Source organism: Caretta caretta, chromosome 1 (assembly GCF_965140235.1).
Source record: "Caretta caretta isolate rCarCar2 chromosome 1, rCarCar1.hap1, whole genome shotgun sequence".
Classification (NCBI taxonomy): Eukaryota; Metazoa; Chordata; order Testudines; family Cheloniidae; genus Caretta; species Caretta caretta.
In genome coordinates this window covers 239,163,282-239,179,191 of record NC_134206.1, presented here as the reverse complement: position 1 = coordinate 239,179,191, position 15,910 = coordinate 239,163,282, and positions in this window count along the sequence as shown.

Sequence of the window (15,910 nt, the reverse complement as noted above, 5' to 3'; positions counted from 1 at the left end):
TGAATCCCATGGCCACTACTAGTTTTATTTAAAAGAAAGGTCTGCTTAATATGAAAAATGTTGACATTAATTGTTGTAATGTCATATCTACTCAATTATGCCTTTTTAAAATTGTGCCTTTTTCTGTTTTGGAAGATTTCTGAATTTCTTTCCTCCATTTTGCTGTTTGATAATGGTTTTTTTCATTTGATACTATATATTTTTAAGCAAATGGATGAGACTTAGAAACTTCCATTTTTATTTATATAGTGCCAGAGCTATGCTTGTTTCTGTTTAGTGTGTGACTGCTGGTGGCCTGTGATACACAGGAGGTCAGACTAGGTGATCTAGTGGTCCTTCTGGCCTTAAATTCTATGACTCTATAACAAGTACACTCTACCCTGATATAACGCAGTCCTCGGGAGCCAAAAAATCTTACTGCGTTATAGGTGAAACTGTGTTATATCGAACTTGCTTTGGCCTCGAGCATTTCTGTTATTAATAGTCACTTCCTGCCCCCTGACTGACCCTTCAGAACCCCCGACCCCTATCCACACCCCCGCCCCCTAACAGGCCCCCCGAGACTCCCATGCCCTATCCAACGCCCCCGTTCCCTGTCCCCTGAACGCCCCCCGAGACCCTCTGCCTCTTATCCAACCAGTCAGCCCTGGCCCGGCACACATGCCGCTCAGAGCAGCGTGTCGGAGCCAGACATGCTGACGCGCTGATCTGCCAGAGCACGCAGCCCCGCCCCCCAGAGCGCTACTTTACCACGTTATATCCTAATTTGTTATACTTTACCACGTTATATCCTAATTTGTTTGTGTTATATCAGGTCGCATTATATCGGGGTAGAGGTGTAACAGGTTTTCTGCCCCAAGAAGTTTGCAATCTAATCCAGGTGTGTGGATCCCAGTGAAGCCCCACTGATGCCAATGGGACTCTACATGGGTGGACAGGTCTGGTTGCCTCGGTCAGAACGCAGGATCAGGGGATAAAGAGCACAAGTGGAGCCTTACAAAACAGGTGGAACCATACAGTCCAGAAATGGAGTGGCAGGGGACTCATTCTAGCTGGAATGCATCATGGAATACATGGGAATGGAACAAACTCAGTGATTGATTTATGAAATGCCTAAAACAATGGCCAAGTGGGGGAAGAGAGGAAGTAGAAGACCCACAGAGTTCTTGAAGCTGTGGAACAAATTACATAGGTCATCATAAGAGTAGTTAAACTCTGGAATAGGCTCCCAAGGGAGGTCATGGAATCTCCATCACTGGAGGTTTTTAAGAAGAGATTGGGCAAACACCTGTCAGGGATGGTGTAGGTTTACTTGATCCTGCTTCAGAATAGGGGACTGGACTTGATGACTTCTCAAGATCCCTTCCAGCCCTACATTTTTATGATTCTGTAATACGATAGTGCAAACCACTGAAAAATACATAAAGCCAAATGTTACTGTCCTTGATCAGACAAACTTCCCATTGATTAAAGTAGAATCCTGACTAAGAACTGCATAATTTCTCCAATAGAAAATGGGAGACACACATTCTGTTCCTGGGAAGTTAATGTACAGTGCTTAGAGTTAGGGAAGAGAGACTTTAGATGGGGAAATATCCCTCCCTCCCCCTGTACTTCCACCCTCAACACACACTAATAAGTAACTGACTGCCATCTCCTTTGTAATTTGGTTTGGTTTCATCAAATATCTCAAAAGCAACTGGTTCTCTGTATTACATGCTGGGTCCTGATCTATTAAACCATCATGGCAGCTACTGTTTTTAATTCCAATGGACAAAACTAGTATTCCACTGACACCTACCTCCTCCAGTAGGCCATAACCCTGAACAAAAATAAACAAACCCACCAGCTTGAGAGAGAGAATCCATTACAGAATCTGCAGTACAAAAGTGTATGTTGTTAAACATTTTGGGTTTACATATAGAGCAGCATCAAGCAGCATCAATCACATTCCTAAGTGATTTTTCTGCAATCAGAATTTCATTCATTACCCAATTTTCATGCAACTCCCCTGGCATTTGAAATATGTTTCAAGGTAGGCTCCCCAAGGGCTTTTCCCCTACTATAATAACTGATCTGCAGTGTCCAAAGACAGATCTAAATATCTTTGGCACAAATTACTTCAGGCTCGCAGAGCATGATTCTCTGTCATCTTCATCACATTTCACACCTACAGAACTGATAACAGATTAATATCTGGGCTGCAAATATTTCATCAGCATCTCTGGCTAAGGCACCTTACATTATTTTATTCAAAGACACCAGTAAAGGAAGGGGGGAGGCAAAAAGAAATTTATTTGTCGTCTAAGAGGAAAGGGAGGAAAAAACGAGGGGGGGAGGAATAAAATAAAAAAATAAATCGTTTCTTTTGAGAAAGGCAACAAAGCTGGTCTTGGCAAACTTCTCTGCTCCGATTATGTATACACTTTTATTCAATCATTGTATCGCTCTATGTCTGACACTTGGTCAATAGTGCAATCTACCACTGATCAGAATAAAACAGCCATCCCAGAGCACCTTGGAATTTCATTAGTTTCTTTTCAATGTAGTCTTTATAACTAGATATTTATTTGGAAACAAATTTAAAGCTCAATTCTGTGCCTTTTCAAGCGAAAAGTCAAGGACTTTGAGCACTGCTGTAAACAATTTTTTCCAGGTGGAAAAAACTACTGTTAATTTTTTTAAGGTAGTAGTGTTATCAATTCTAGCGCTGGACCCAAGCCTCAGAATTCAGATCTGGTTCTGGTGTTTCCCAGTGTTAGGAGGGATTTGGATATCTGGCTTTGGTCTGGATGCATCCTTAATCAATGAATAACCTACATTCATTTTTACATTGATATGGGAGAAGAAATAACCCCCAAAGTTAAGCTTATAAGAAAAGCTTGCAAAGTAGAATATTCAAAAGCACCTAAATGACCTAGGAGCCTAAGTCCCATTTTCAGAAGTGACGTAGGCACTTGGGAACCTGTCTCATTGACAGTCCATGGGTCTTAAGGCTCCTAGTTTAAGCACCGCAACACTGAGCAGAACAACGCCTAAATACTGCTATAAACCTGGGCCTAAGTTATTTTAGAAAATGCAATCTAAGTGCTTTTGAAAACTTTAGTTCTACTCTACTATTGATGTATTAATGTTATCAGGAGTTCCGTTATGTGTGTATATAGATATGACATGTACAACATAGTTCTATTCTTTAGATAGTAATTGTTTTCTGTTAAAAATTCTGTCACTATACTAGGGGCAGAAATTAGTGTTGCAATTTTTAAATGTAATGCTGAGGCATTATCCTAACTCACTCCTGTTGAAGTTAATGATGAGTTAGGCCAAAACTGGGTATTTTTGAAGATGCCACCCTAGACTTACTGGATAGTTATTGCTAGGATCATGCTGCTTTTCTGGTTAGAAAATTTGTACCAAATTTGCATTTTTCTAATCTTCTGGTATTTACCCCAGAATTGTTTCTTATAGTGGTATTATATATGCAAAGTATTATTAATAATTTAAATATAATGGCTATGACTAAGGACTGCATTCCTAGACATTCTCCTCTGTAACTTGTTTTTATTTTCATTTTCTTCTCTCTCACATGTGCAGATCATTATGGTAATTCTGAATACATCATTTCACATTCTCATATTTCTGCCTCCCCCCTTTCTTGGAACTCTTTTAACTCTACCTCTACCCTCTGCTATCTGGTGCTCTCAGCAGGATATGTGATGAGTCCACTCCCCTTGACATGATCACTGATGTCAGCTAATAGATTTGTAACCTTTCTCAAAAGAAAGTGAAGGCAGTAGTGTATGAAAGTGTCCAGAGACAGTGTGGTCCAGTGAGAATGAGTGACCCTACTCCCTGACCTGCATTCAAAGGGGGGGTTTCATAGATGGCATGTTTATTCCCTCACCTGAGTCTAAATCCAAAGGAAATATGATTTCTTCCTAGCCAAAGGCTGGGCCAGTCCCACCGATCTCTCCTTGGTCCAGCCTCCCATTCTGTCCAGAGAGCCATACTGGGGCATGCCATCAACTCAGCCTACTACCCTGCCATGGAGGCTAAGTTTGAGGACTAGGTCAAAAGGAAACCCTAAAACAAGAACCATCTAGCATCTTCTAGCTCCATGAGAGTAATCATCTTTTCTCCCCAACAAAACACTTTTCTGCAAAATACAATAGCTCACTTTTCTTCTTTTCCCTTTCCTATTCTCACCTTTCCCTTTTTCTTCTATCTCGTCATTTCTTTAGTTTCACTTTTTGTGGCATCACTTTTCTCTCACACTAATTTCCTTGGTTATATAGTGTTTCTCCCCCCACCGTCTATAAAACACACTCTAACTACTTTTCCCCATACATGTATCTCTTTCCCTATAACCTCCAGTGTTTCCTCTCCTGTTTATCTCAACCTGTCTCCCATTTTTACACTCCCCACCACTGTTTCTTCTCCCCATTTTACTCCTTTTTACAGATCCTGTTCTTCCACTCTTTTGGTTCAGCCTCCTCCAGTAAAAAAATGGACCTTCCATAACTGTTTTCCTCTGTACAATTTTAGTGTCATAGATTGGTTCTGTCAGACACTCTTTTTAATCTTTTTTTGGTTTCCCTCTGTTTTGCTCCTTTTCTTCACTCTTATTCTTGCTGTCCTTCCTAGGTCTCAGTCCCCTCCTACAGCAAGTCTTCCTTCAGTACCTGTAGCCATTCTTCCAGCCCTTGTTTCATGCTAGCTTTCCTCCTACCAGGTTTCTTCATTGTTGCTCCGAGCTCTTGCCTCCCTCTCTTTCTGCTTGGTTACTGGAAGCCCTGTCTTGCACTCGTGCTACAAAAGGCCAGCTTCAAAACCACAGGTATGCTCCAGCCACCTCTATGGACAATCTCTCCAACATAGCTGTAGGACACCTCCACACAGCCTGTTGTCATGTGAAAACTGCATTGAGACTGACAGCCTGCAGGACTAAAGGACGAAGGATTAAAATCTAGATGCCAAGGAGGATGGCGGCTGAGGGTGGTGAAATCACAGGCCTGGTAGTATATGGGAGAAGGTGGGCCCTGTGCTTTTGTCACATTGCCTTTTAATAAACAGTATTCCTGGTGGAAAAGAACAGAGCAGGACCACCATGTACCATCCCAATTTGAACACTTGTGTTTTATGCTACCACAGTTCAGTCAGCCAGTATGTTAGTGAGACATCAGGTAAAAATCAGAGGTGGGTCTTACCTAACTCTTCAAATCAAGCCAGTCCCAAACCTTGCAAAATGTTAGGCTGTGTGCAAGCTCAGGTTGCCTTTCTTTATAACAAATGGAATGGAGGGTACGTGCCCATCAGCTATAATATAGTCTCAAGCAAGCTCGTTGTGTTACATACAAAATGAAATGACAGTGCATCTTTTGTCCTTGCAAGCAGGTGCAGCTGTTAAGCAGAACATTTTTTTAATAAAGATTTGAATTCAACAAATATAGTATGTCCTTGGGGTGCAAAGAAAAATCTATGTAAATGCAAAAAAAAAAAAAAAAAACCCAAAAACAAAGTTTCCTTTGCCATACAAAGGGCTGAGGTATTTAATAATTCAATTATATCTTGCTCAAAAAATTAACTTTTATACAAAATCTGGAAGTCATTCATCTAAGTGATGTTGTAGTTAACTCCATGAAGATTAGATTGTTTTCAAACATGTTTTTAACCCCCTCATGGTGATGGGGAGGGAGGATATGTTTTTAAGTGCATCAACTTGATTAAGAAAGACAAGGCCAGCCCTCTGTTTTTAGCTATTCTTGGGCAAAAAGTGACATGTAGAGGCTTGGGCTCAACCCACATAGCACATCTGTGGAGGGAAGGGTTTGACATCTTGGATGTATCTGGCTAGCAATCATAGAATCATAGAATATCAGGGTTGGAAGGGCCCTCAGGAAATCATCTAGTCCAAACCCCTGCTCAAAGCAGGACCGATCCCCAGTTAAATCATCCCAGCCGGGGCTTTGTCAAGCCTGACCTTAAAAACTTCTAAGGAAGGAGATTCCATCACCTCCCTAGGTAACGCATTCCAGTGTTTCACCACCCTCCTAGTGAAAAAGTTTTTCCTAATATCCAAACTAAACCTCCCCCACTGCAACTTGAGACCATTACTCCTTGTTCTGTCATCTGCTACCACTGAGAACAGTCTAGATCCATCCTCTTTGGAACCCCCTTTCAGGTAGTTGAAAGCAGCTATCAAATCCCCCCTCATTCTTCTCTTCCATAGACTAAACATCCCCAGTTCCCTCAGCCTCTCCTCATATCTCATGTGTTCCAGTCCCCTAATCATTTTTGTTGCCCTCTGCTGGACTCTTTCCAATTTTTCCACATCCTTCTTGTAGTGTGGGGCCCCAAACTGGACACAGTACTCCAGATGAGGCCTCACCAGTGTCGAATAGAGGGGAACGATCACGTGCCTCGATCTGCTGGCAATGCCCCTACTTATACATCCCAAAATGCCATTGGCCTTCTTGGCAACAAGGGCACACTGTTGACTCATATCCAGCTTCTCATCCACTGTAACCCCTAGGTCCTTTTCTGCAGAACTGCTGCCTAGCCATTCGGTCCCTAGTCTGTAGCGGTGCGTTGGATTCTTCCATCCTAAGTGCAGGACTCTGCACTTGTCCTTGTTGAACCTCATCAGATTTCTTTTGGCCCAATCCTCCAATTTGTCTAGGTCCCTCTGTAGCCTATCCCTACCCTCCAGCGTATCTACCTCTCCTCCCAGTTTAGTGTCATCTGCAAACTTGCTGAGGGTGCAATCCACACCATCCTCCAGATCATTTATGAAGATATTGAACAAAACCAGCCCCAGGACCGACCCAATGGTTTTCATGATACTCTGATGGAAAAGTCCTATAGAATTTAATGGAGAATGTGCTTTCTATAAAATGTTTAAACACAGCTGTCAAATTTAATAGAGAACTATATCCCTGGCACAGAATTATATAGGGAGGTTCAACAAAGCTACAGAAGGTTCTTTCTGTGTTAAGTTTAATAGTTGGCAGACCCCTATTTAACTTTCATTTAACCCTCTCAGTCTTATCCAGATTATCTTGTGCAGGATCTTTCCAATGGCAGAAGATTTTTCTGAGCTAAAAGGATGAGGGGAAGAAGGAAGGGTCAGCAACTGGGACAAGAGATGTGGTCCTGCAGTTGTGGTTTGTGGTCTCAGTGGGCAAGAGAGAAAAGGTGCATGCTGGGGAGGTAACATGCTAGGCACCCAAAGAACTCAGTTTTATAAAGTTGCACATTTGATACAGGCTTAGGATCTACCCTGCTGTAAGGCCGCTCCTTAAGCAACAGAACCGTCATTTTGAAAGGCAGCAGGCCAAACAGAGTTGGACTTGATGCTAACTTTGTAGCAATTGTAGATCAGTGAGTAGGTGGTGTGAAGCTTGATGATCTCAGTCCATGCCTCTGAGCTTTCCTTTGAATGAATGGAAAACAAAACATTTGAAATCATTGGTTTGCACCTGGTTTCAAATGAATCAATTAGCCAAGGTTTGTTAAAATATGGACATAGCCCTGATTTAGAGTTTATAAAGAAACCGGAGTGTTTGCATGATTGGGAGCTTCTTAATAAGGGGTTTACACAGCTCTGCTTGAGAGTAGCTTCCTATTCTAATCTGGTTAATAGGTTTGTTTCATTATATTACATTTGCATTGGACAGTTTTCAGGTAGATCATTGTACAGCAAAACACATGGCTCGAGATGCACAATCCCCATATGTATTTAATGAGGATAATTTAATGCCTTTCTTAAGCTAAAGGACAAACTGATTACTCTGTTGGCCACCCAGAGTACATCTCATAAAGCAATGGATGAGGAGAGTGTATCTTTTTGCTTCACTGCTTATTCTGGAAGTGACGGATGTGTTTTCTTTCGACTGTGAATAGCACAGGCTGCTTCCTCAGCAAGAGTCCTTAAGTTTTCCTATTAGCCTGGGTTTATTTTTCTTGCTTGATTTCCCCACCCTCATGCAGTCTGAGTGGAAGATATCTATAGCAGTCAGTTACTGCAGCTTGGCTGTGTTGCTTTCTCTGATACTGATGAGACTGTGATGTGATGCATTTTCTGTTGGGGGAAGTTTACGGGTACATTTTCCTGCTTGACAGGAACAGTGAACTGTGAGGATATCCTGGGGAGATACTTTCCCATATGGTTCCTGACTTTTTGACTATGGCTTTTTCCCATTTCTGCTAATGGAATTACCCTGTCAAAAAAGCTTCTAAACAGGTGAAGTGTAATGTACTGAATTTCAAATAAATCATGGCTTTTTAACAAGATTATGCAAGGTCCTCTAAGGTTTGACCTTGGAAGTATAAAAGACAGCCTCTTTATTATAACAGTCATGCCAGTTGATCACTATGGTCCATGGTTTTAAATGTATGGTGGCAGGGCATTCTTAGTGGGAAGTACTGGACAATTTGTTCCCTCTGTTCAGTCATCAGCACATCACAAAAAGTTCACCAGGTTTTTCCTGAGGGGGTGAGGGTTAGTATAATGGAGAATATGTCGCTTTCTTGGGAAAAGCATTTGTTTGTTTACTCCCAATGGGCTGTGTTTTTAATTTCTGTATCTCTCCTTAGAGCTGGAAGGATGGTCTTGCAGTTAAAGCACTGAACTGGACTTCAGGAAGCCTAGGTTCAAGCCCAGACTTCCTGTGTGACCTTGGACCAGTGACTTGATCCCCTTGGGCCTTATCCCTCTTAATAAAAGGAGGATTATATTTCCCTGTCTCACAAGGGTATTATGAGGATAAATTAATATTTCTGAGGTGCTAAAATATTATGATGGGGGACATACAACTAAACAAATAGAACAGAACTTGTTAGGTAAGTACAATTAAATAAAAAAAGAAAATGTGGCCAGATAATTGTTTTAATAATGGAGCTTTACAAAAGCTTGTACTCGCTCTCTCAAGTTGCTATCTAGGACAGGATTAAGAGTCCAAGGTAGGTGATTATATTTCTAATACTATGCGGTGGGAGTAGTAATAGTAGGACACAAATTAGTCAGCAGTAACACTATTATCAAGGGGATAATATTTGAGCCACATGACTTTTGTCTTAATTGCAACGTATATTCAAATGGAAAATAATCTGTCAGGAAAAGTCTCCTTAAAGTGATAGCTATTGGACCGAAGAATAGTTCTTCAGGGACAGTGGTAAAAGTTCCATCATGCATAAGAGTTCATACAGGACAAACACTGACATGGGGAGGGGTTAAAAAAATGTAACCCTGATCAGAAGTTTGTAAAGGGCCTTTCTCTTTATAAGGAGCTAAAATCCCAGCTCCAAATACCCCTAACATTTGGAATGTTTTAAATCAAGATGTAGATTTGGCAGCTTCATTCTCTCTCTACTTCATAGAGATTAATTTTTGTACTGGGTGCTTTAAGTTGTTTTCTCTCATTCAGGCTAGAGGGCTTCCCATCACATTACGGTCAATTGGTTTAAAATGTGCTAGAAGTAGGAAAAATCTGATCTTTTTCCCCACGCTGGTAGGGCTTTCAAACTATTATACCTCCTTAGAGCCAAGAGTAGAGATTCTATAAAGAAATGAATTATTAATGTTTGATTTTCACAGCAACAGAATTTCTTTACCCAAAGAGTAGCATTTCTTCCATGTTTTCAGACGTTCTCTCAATATAAAATCCTGACCCCTTGGTAAGGTGTCCTCTTTTGAATCACAGATTTGCTGACTTTCATAAACACACTGCCTTTACTTTTAATCAGCACACAAGTTCAGTTTGGGAGCATGGTGGTCAGATTAAAATCAGAACTACATCTAATTGAACACTGGAAAATAAAATAAAGCCAAATAACTAGTATGTAGAGACTGTGGCTTCCTGGTGAATATAGATGGAGCCTTATTTAATTTTTATTTTAAAGATTCCACCTGCTCCTTTTTGCACAAATCTCCACTGTTTATTACAGAATAGTTGTCCAGGGTGGTAGAGCGTTTCTGTGGACCCACTTGGTTAGCTGGTGTTAGAAATCACAAGGAAGTGCTGATGGATTCCCACTGACTCATTATAGTCCATGGCACCCGGTGACCTCATCCTGGATATGACAGGCGGGAGTGGCTGTCTGGGCTGAACAGTCCTCATGGAAGAACTCTACAACCATCAAGCCTAGGAAGAAGGATTGGGCTAGACTTTGTTACATTGTTTCCCGGTAAAATGAAGCCACTTACCCATAAGGGGGAGTCTTGGCCCTATGCAGTATGTGTGGACTTCAGTTTGGAGCAGGGTAAGAAAGCCACTTACTCACCCTTAACTGAGACTTAGATAACTGTAGTAACAACGTCTCCACATCGAGAAATAACTTATATGGCACTCACTGCAGTAGTACCTAAGCACTGCAGTCTCTTTCAATGTGTTTGTCTTCACACCACGCTGGGAGGTAGGGATATACTATTACCTTTGTCTGACAGATGGAGAACTGAGACAGAGAGAAAATGACTAGGTCAACTTCCCACAGGGAACCTGTAGTGGAGCAGGGAATTGACTGCATGTCTTTCCTCTGTATTTCAGGCTAGCACACTAACCATTGACCATCCTTTCTGTAATGGGTTGAAATGCAGGATGTGGATTTAGATTCTTAAAAAAATTATAGCTGACAAGTCATTGTTTAGATCCACTCCCAGAACAGGTTAAGGTTCAGAGATGAAGGCCAACACAGGGCTCGAGTCCAGGTTCAATGGTGCTGCACTCTTGTGAGCGTTTCTTGTGAGCTTGTATGTTACTCTTTACACAACAAACAGAATATGAAGGAACCACATGTGCATGGAAGGGTCCAAATTATCTATATTTAGTAAATATACATGGCATGCAAGGCCTAGCTATGTCTACATTGCTGTTCTGGTTGGTTTCTGGTGGCTTCAAAAATACAGTACACCGTGAAACCTACTCTAGAGGGTTCACAAACTATTTAAAAGTTTACTGCCCTATTTCTATCTATACACATCTCCCCTATACTGTAAAAGGACACTGAAAAAGTTATAAATGCGTTACTATAATTAAATATACAACAGGCTACAATTTAAGGCTGAGAAATGACTTTTCTCTGGATGAAGCCTCATAGGCAACACAACCATGTCTGTCCATTCTGGTATAGTGTTAGCTGTATCAGCAATGTCTCAGGGTAGGATCACGTGTAGTAAAAACAGGGACATGAGAGTCACTGGTCTTATCACAAGTCACTGTATGCAGCTGTATTGTAGTGTGTGTATGCCAACCACCTTGACATACACACACACACACTATCAATCCCAGGCCACCACATACAACTCCAGCTGGCAAGGACTTTCTTTTTTACAATTCTCAAATAATTCTTGGAGTATGCATTACCTGAACTTCGTAACCATTCTGATGTCACATATTAGGCAGGCTTAGTATACACTTAGCTGTTGTTTTTGAGCAAATGTGGAAACAGTCGTTTATGTGCATTAGTTTATCTAGTTATTGTAATGGCATACATTTGAGCCAGCAGTGGATCAATTTCTGTTTTGCTTTCCCCCATGTCATTTGTTACCGGTAAGGAATCAATTTGTGCCTTATAGATAATATTGACTGTCTCTGGTCCCATTTCAGGATCCTTACCTGCCACTTTCAGTGGCAAGCAAGACAAGCAATCTACGTTCATATGTTGGTTGGTACTTGTACTCCAGGTGCAACCAATTTCTTGCAGCTTCTACAGAGTGTTTTTTCTTGAACTAACAATGCTTCTTGCACAGCAGAACAACAGTCTGAGTGTTGTCCAGACTCTGCTTTCTGTTTGACCCCTAGTATATTTGTTGTACAGATTACATGATGTTTCAGTTCCCTGGCAACTTTAGTAATTGTCTTCATAGATAATGATCTATCTAATATGCATTTTAGGGTCAAATCAGCCTCTGTCAATAGCCTTTTTTGGATTCTTCATTTTTACATACCACACACTGTCTGGCCTAAATGCATCATTTAAACTCTGTCCAAACGGGTAATTCTCTGTTAATTTCTTTGATTCAGCCATGTATGCAGATTTTTTTTTCTGAGTCTATAAAACTGCAAGGGCTCTGCTCCCACTGTTGGTGTCGGGGATAGGTGATTTTGTAGAATTTCCTCGGTCTCAACAGATGTTTTGTCTGGAGGTTTAACTAGAGTGGGTAGCGTATGCAGCAGGGTTTTTGCTCCCATTATATTAAGTGAAATCATCATCTTTGTCATTACTTATACCATTATCTATTTGATTGAATATATATATTTTCAATCTTTCTGTATAGGTGGGCCAGTTCTCTCCTGACCTAGCAAACAAGACCTCCTCAAATAGCCAGACATTTGAATTCCCCTTCTTCCCCTAAATAAACAGTTTACTCACAGGCTGATGTTTCAGGCTGTAATTTTAATTTCAGTTTCACTAAGCCTATGCAGGCACTTTTATTTCAACATATTCCTGCATTAGGATCCCCTCCTCTGGGACAAGTATTGTCTTCTACTTGTCACTCAACAAACATAGTAAGGAACAGCAAGAACATGGTGATGCCCAAAGAACTGTTCAATATACACAGCATGCAAGGCCTAGCTATACATACACTGCTACTCTGGCAGCTTTTGGGGACTTCCAAAGCACAAAACACGGAGCACAGCTGAATGGGCCATGCATGACTTAAATAGATACTAGCCTGTTCCTACACAAGACACAGAATAGGCTCAGATCCAAGTGGGATCCCCGGCAGCTTGGGGGAAATACAGGAAGGGTCCAAATGTAGTTTAGGTTGACATTATAATGTAGACTTCATAGCTCTCATTTATAGAATTAGCCCTCCCACTACCAAACCACCCACACACTTCTGTGCACACATTCTATTGCAACTAACCTCACCTAATCATGCTTCTTTATTTTGTGCGTCGGGTGGGGTAGCGGAGGATTTAGCCTACAGCAAACAACATCCGAACACACTGAATAAAGATGTTCAGACATAGCACCAGATCCCGTTTCATGATACACTGGGACAGCTTTGAGATAACTGAAATATATTCAACTGCTTATGAAATCACTTAAGCTGACTGAGCAATGGCTGTGGGGGAATATGATAGTCTACAATAGTTCTTTTGGGGGGTTAACAGACCACAGATTAAGAGAAAGCATTTATGGTACTATAGGAGGGTTGAACTAGGAGTAATGGAATAGAACATCGAGGAAAAATTCCTGATTGTTACATCCTTTTGGCTGTGGGACAAGTCTTCCAAGAGAAGTAAAGTGGTAGGGTCATCCCTGGAAGAATAAATTGGACTAGACAAACCGGAGAATATGCTCCAGGTTTCATACTAATACAGGAAGTGTGATGGACTAAAGGACCTAACAAGTCTTGTCATCTCTCATTTTTATTACTTATAACTACACAGCCATAATTATAAAGATGGACTTTTTAAAAAAAAATGCTTAGAACTAGTTACTCTTCCTTTTTCCTTTAAATTTTTATTAATAACAAAAACACACAACACAAAGGAAAGATATGAGTCAGTGAGAACATATTTCATAGAACCCAATATTATGGTACATACTAAGAATTTAAAGCTTTTTATATATAAACAAACTAATCTTCTACAGAAGGCAAGGATGCTCTGTATGTAGCAGGATGACCAACCCGGGGAAAGGTGGGTCTGCTGTACAAACAAAAATAGATGGGGAAAAGCTGTGCAACACAGAGCTCATGTAAAGGAGTTTTTTGCCTCTTGCACCCCATAATGCTCGATCCCTGAGTCCGTCTGCCTCCTATCTGTGCGGTTTCACAGGCTGAGAATTACAACCATAGGACTGAAGTATAACCCTTGCATGCAATCGCAGCATGGAAAGGGGAAGAAATAAAGACCGGTGTAGCATGCTTTTTTGTTTAAATAAAATTAAAAATAATGAGCAGCTGAGCATGGAGGGGAGTGGGTGCTCTTCCCCCTGGTACACTGGGGAATGGTGGCTGAGGGTGGTTCCTATACCCAAACAGGGGGATCAGGGTTGAGTAATCTTTAAACACACAGGCCAAGATTTTAAAAAATGACTAGTGATTTCTGGCTGCTTAAGTTGAGTCACCTTCATAGATTCATAGATTTTAAGGACGTAAGAGACTATTAGCTCCAGTCTGGCATTGTGGAAAAACACAGGTCATTGAATCAATCCTCGATAATGAGCCCAATAACTTTTTTGACTAATGCCTATCTTGTAGAAAGATATTCAGTCTTGATACGAAGACTCAAAAAGATGGAGAATCCACCCCTTCCATTGGTAGGGTCCAGACTGGCAGAGAGTAGGCACTTAGCTTTTCCTGGAGGAAAAAAACCAAAAGAAGTATTTTAAAGACATCTCAGGTTCGCTACCCAAAATCACTAGTCACTTGAAAATCTTGGCCACAAGATTCTTATGTGGCAGTGTTTCTAAACACACATACTTAAGTGGCTTTGCACTTTTGACACTAACTGAACTTACTATATCAGTATAGTTGCTATGATCTTTAGTGCATCCATCAGTTACTTCAGTATGTGACGTGTGTATCTAAATCAGCCTAGCCACTCAATCAGCTGGGGAAGTTGTGGACTTTTCTGGAAGCTAACCAGGGCAAGTACAATTGCCAAGAAAAACACCCGAATTAACACATTTTATTGAGGAAAATATTTCTTTAAAATTGATTTAAAAGAGAGAGGAAAATAAAACACACCTTTCAAATGAGCTATGGAATCTGCTTATAAGAAAAGGGCCAATTTCATCTCTGCTGTCCGACAACTGAATTCATTGGTGTTACACCAGTGATGAATTTGGCTCCATGTAGTGAAGGCACGACAGTAGCGATAGTCACTCTATATTTAGCTTGCATATATACTTAAGTCTGGCAAACGTATTTTGTGGGCACCTGTTTGACGCAGAGATGTATGGTGAATGCCAACATTTGGTCTTGGTATTTGAAAACAATTTGTTAATTGTCAAAAAAAAGTAAATTGCTAACATCTTTATTTACTCTATGAGACAATGTGTCACTACTGGAACCTGTTCAAAATGGACGGCCATTTATTAGTTCCATAACTAAACACTGCAAGGATTTTAAACTACAGGCTTTTCAAATTTGTGGGGTTTTTTTTCCAGTTTTAGTTTGTATTCTAAACTTTTGAGTAGACACTTAATTTTGTCAAGGGGTTACATAGTTTGCTTTTTATTAAACACTACATAGTTGAAGTCAGGGAGAGATTTAGCAGCTTAGGGATTGCAGGATAAATCCCTATTGCTCAGTCTTCTGTGATTTACCTCCCCCTCCCCACCTTCACTAATGTAATGTTAGTTTTTCTTCCCCTACAGTTACCTTTTTAATCTATCATGACATAATAGTTTTGTAAGATCCAAATTAAGGGTCTTCCTTTACAGCCCTTAGCTGCATGATTAGCAAGTATTAAAAATGATGGGGATTATTCACAAAAGTAAGAGCTACAGAATCAGCCCCCGTGCTGAGTGAGGTTGAGGACACAGTAGCGGGGGCAGGGTGTGTGTGTGTGGGGGGGGAAGAGGAATGTAGGGAGCCTCTTCCATTCTGTGCAGCAATAGAGAAAGGTAAGCACAAGAGAGCACGAGGGATGGACTGGCTACACTGCAGATCAGTCAGCCACAGACATAGGGAGTATGTTTGGCCAGTTAGAGGGCACAGCCACACACACGCAGTCAATTAGTGCATATGGTGCCATGTGCAGCCTACACTGTGAGGAGTATGCCCTCTTTTTTTATTTAAAAGGTACAGGATATGATGCTACTCTCCCTGAGCCATCAGGTTGGCTCTCGAAATGGATCTATGGCCAACAGTGCAGCTCTTCCACCAGTATGACTTCTACCACTTCCAGTCTTTACTTTTCCATGTGCAGTGCATGTTATGATAGTCGTAACT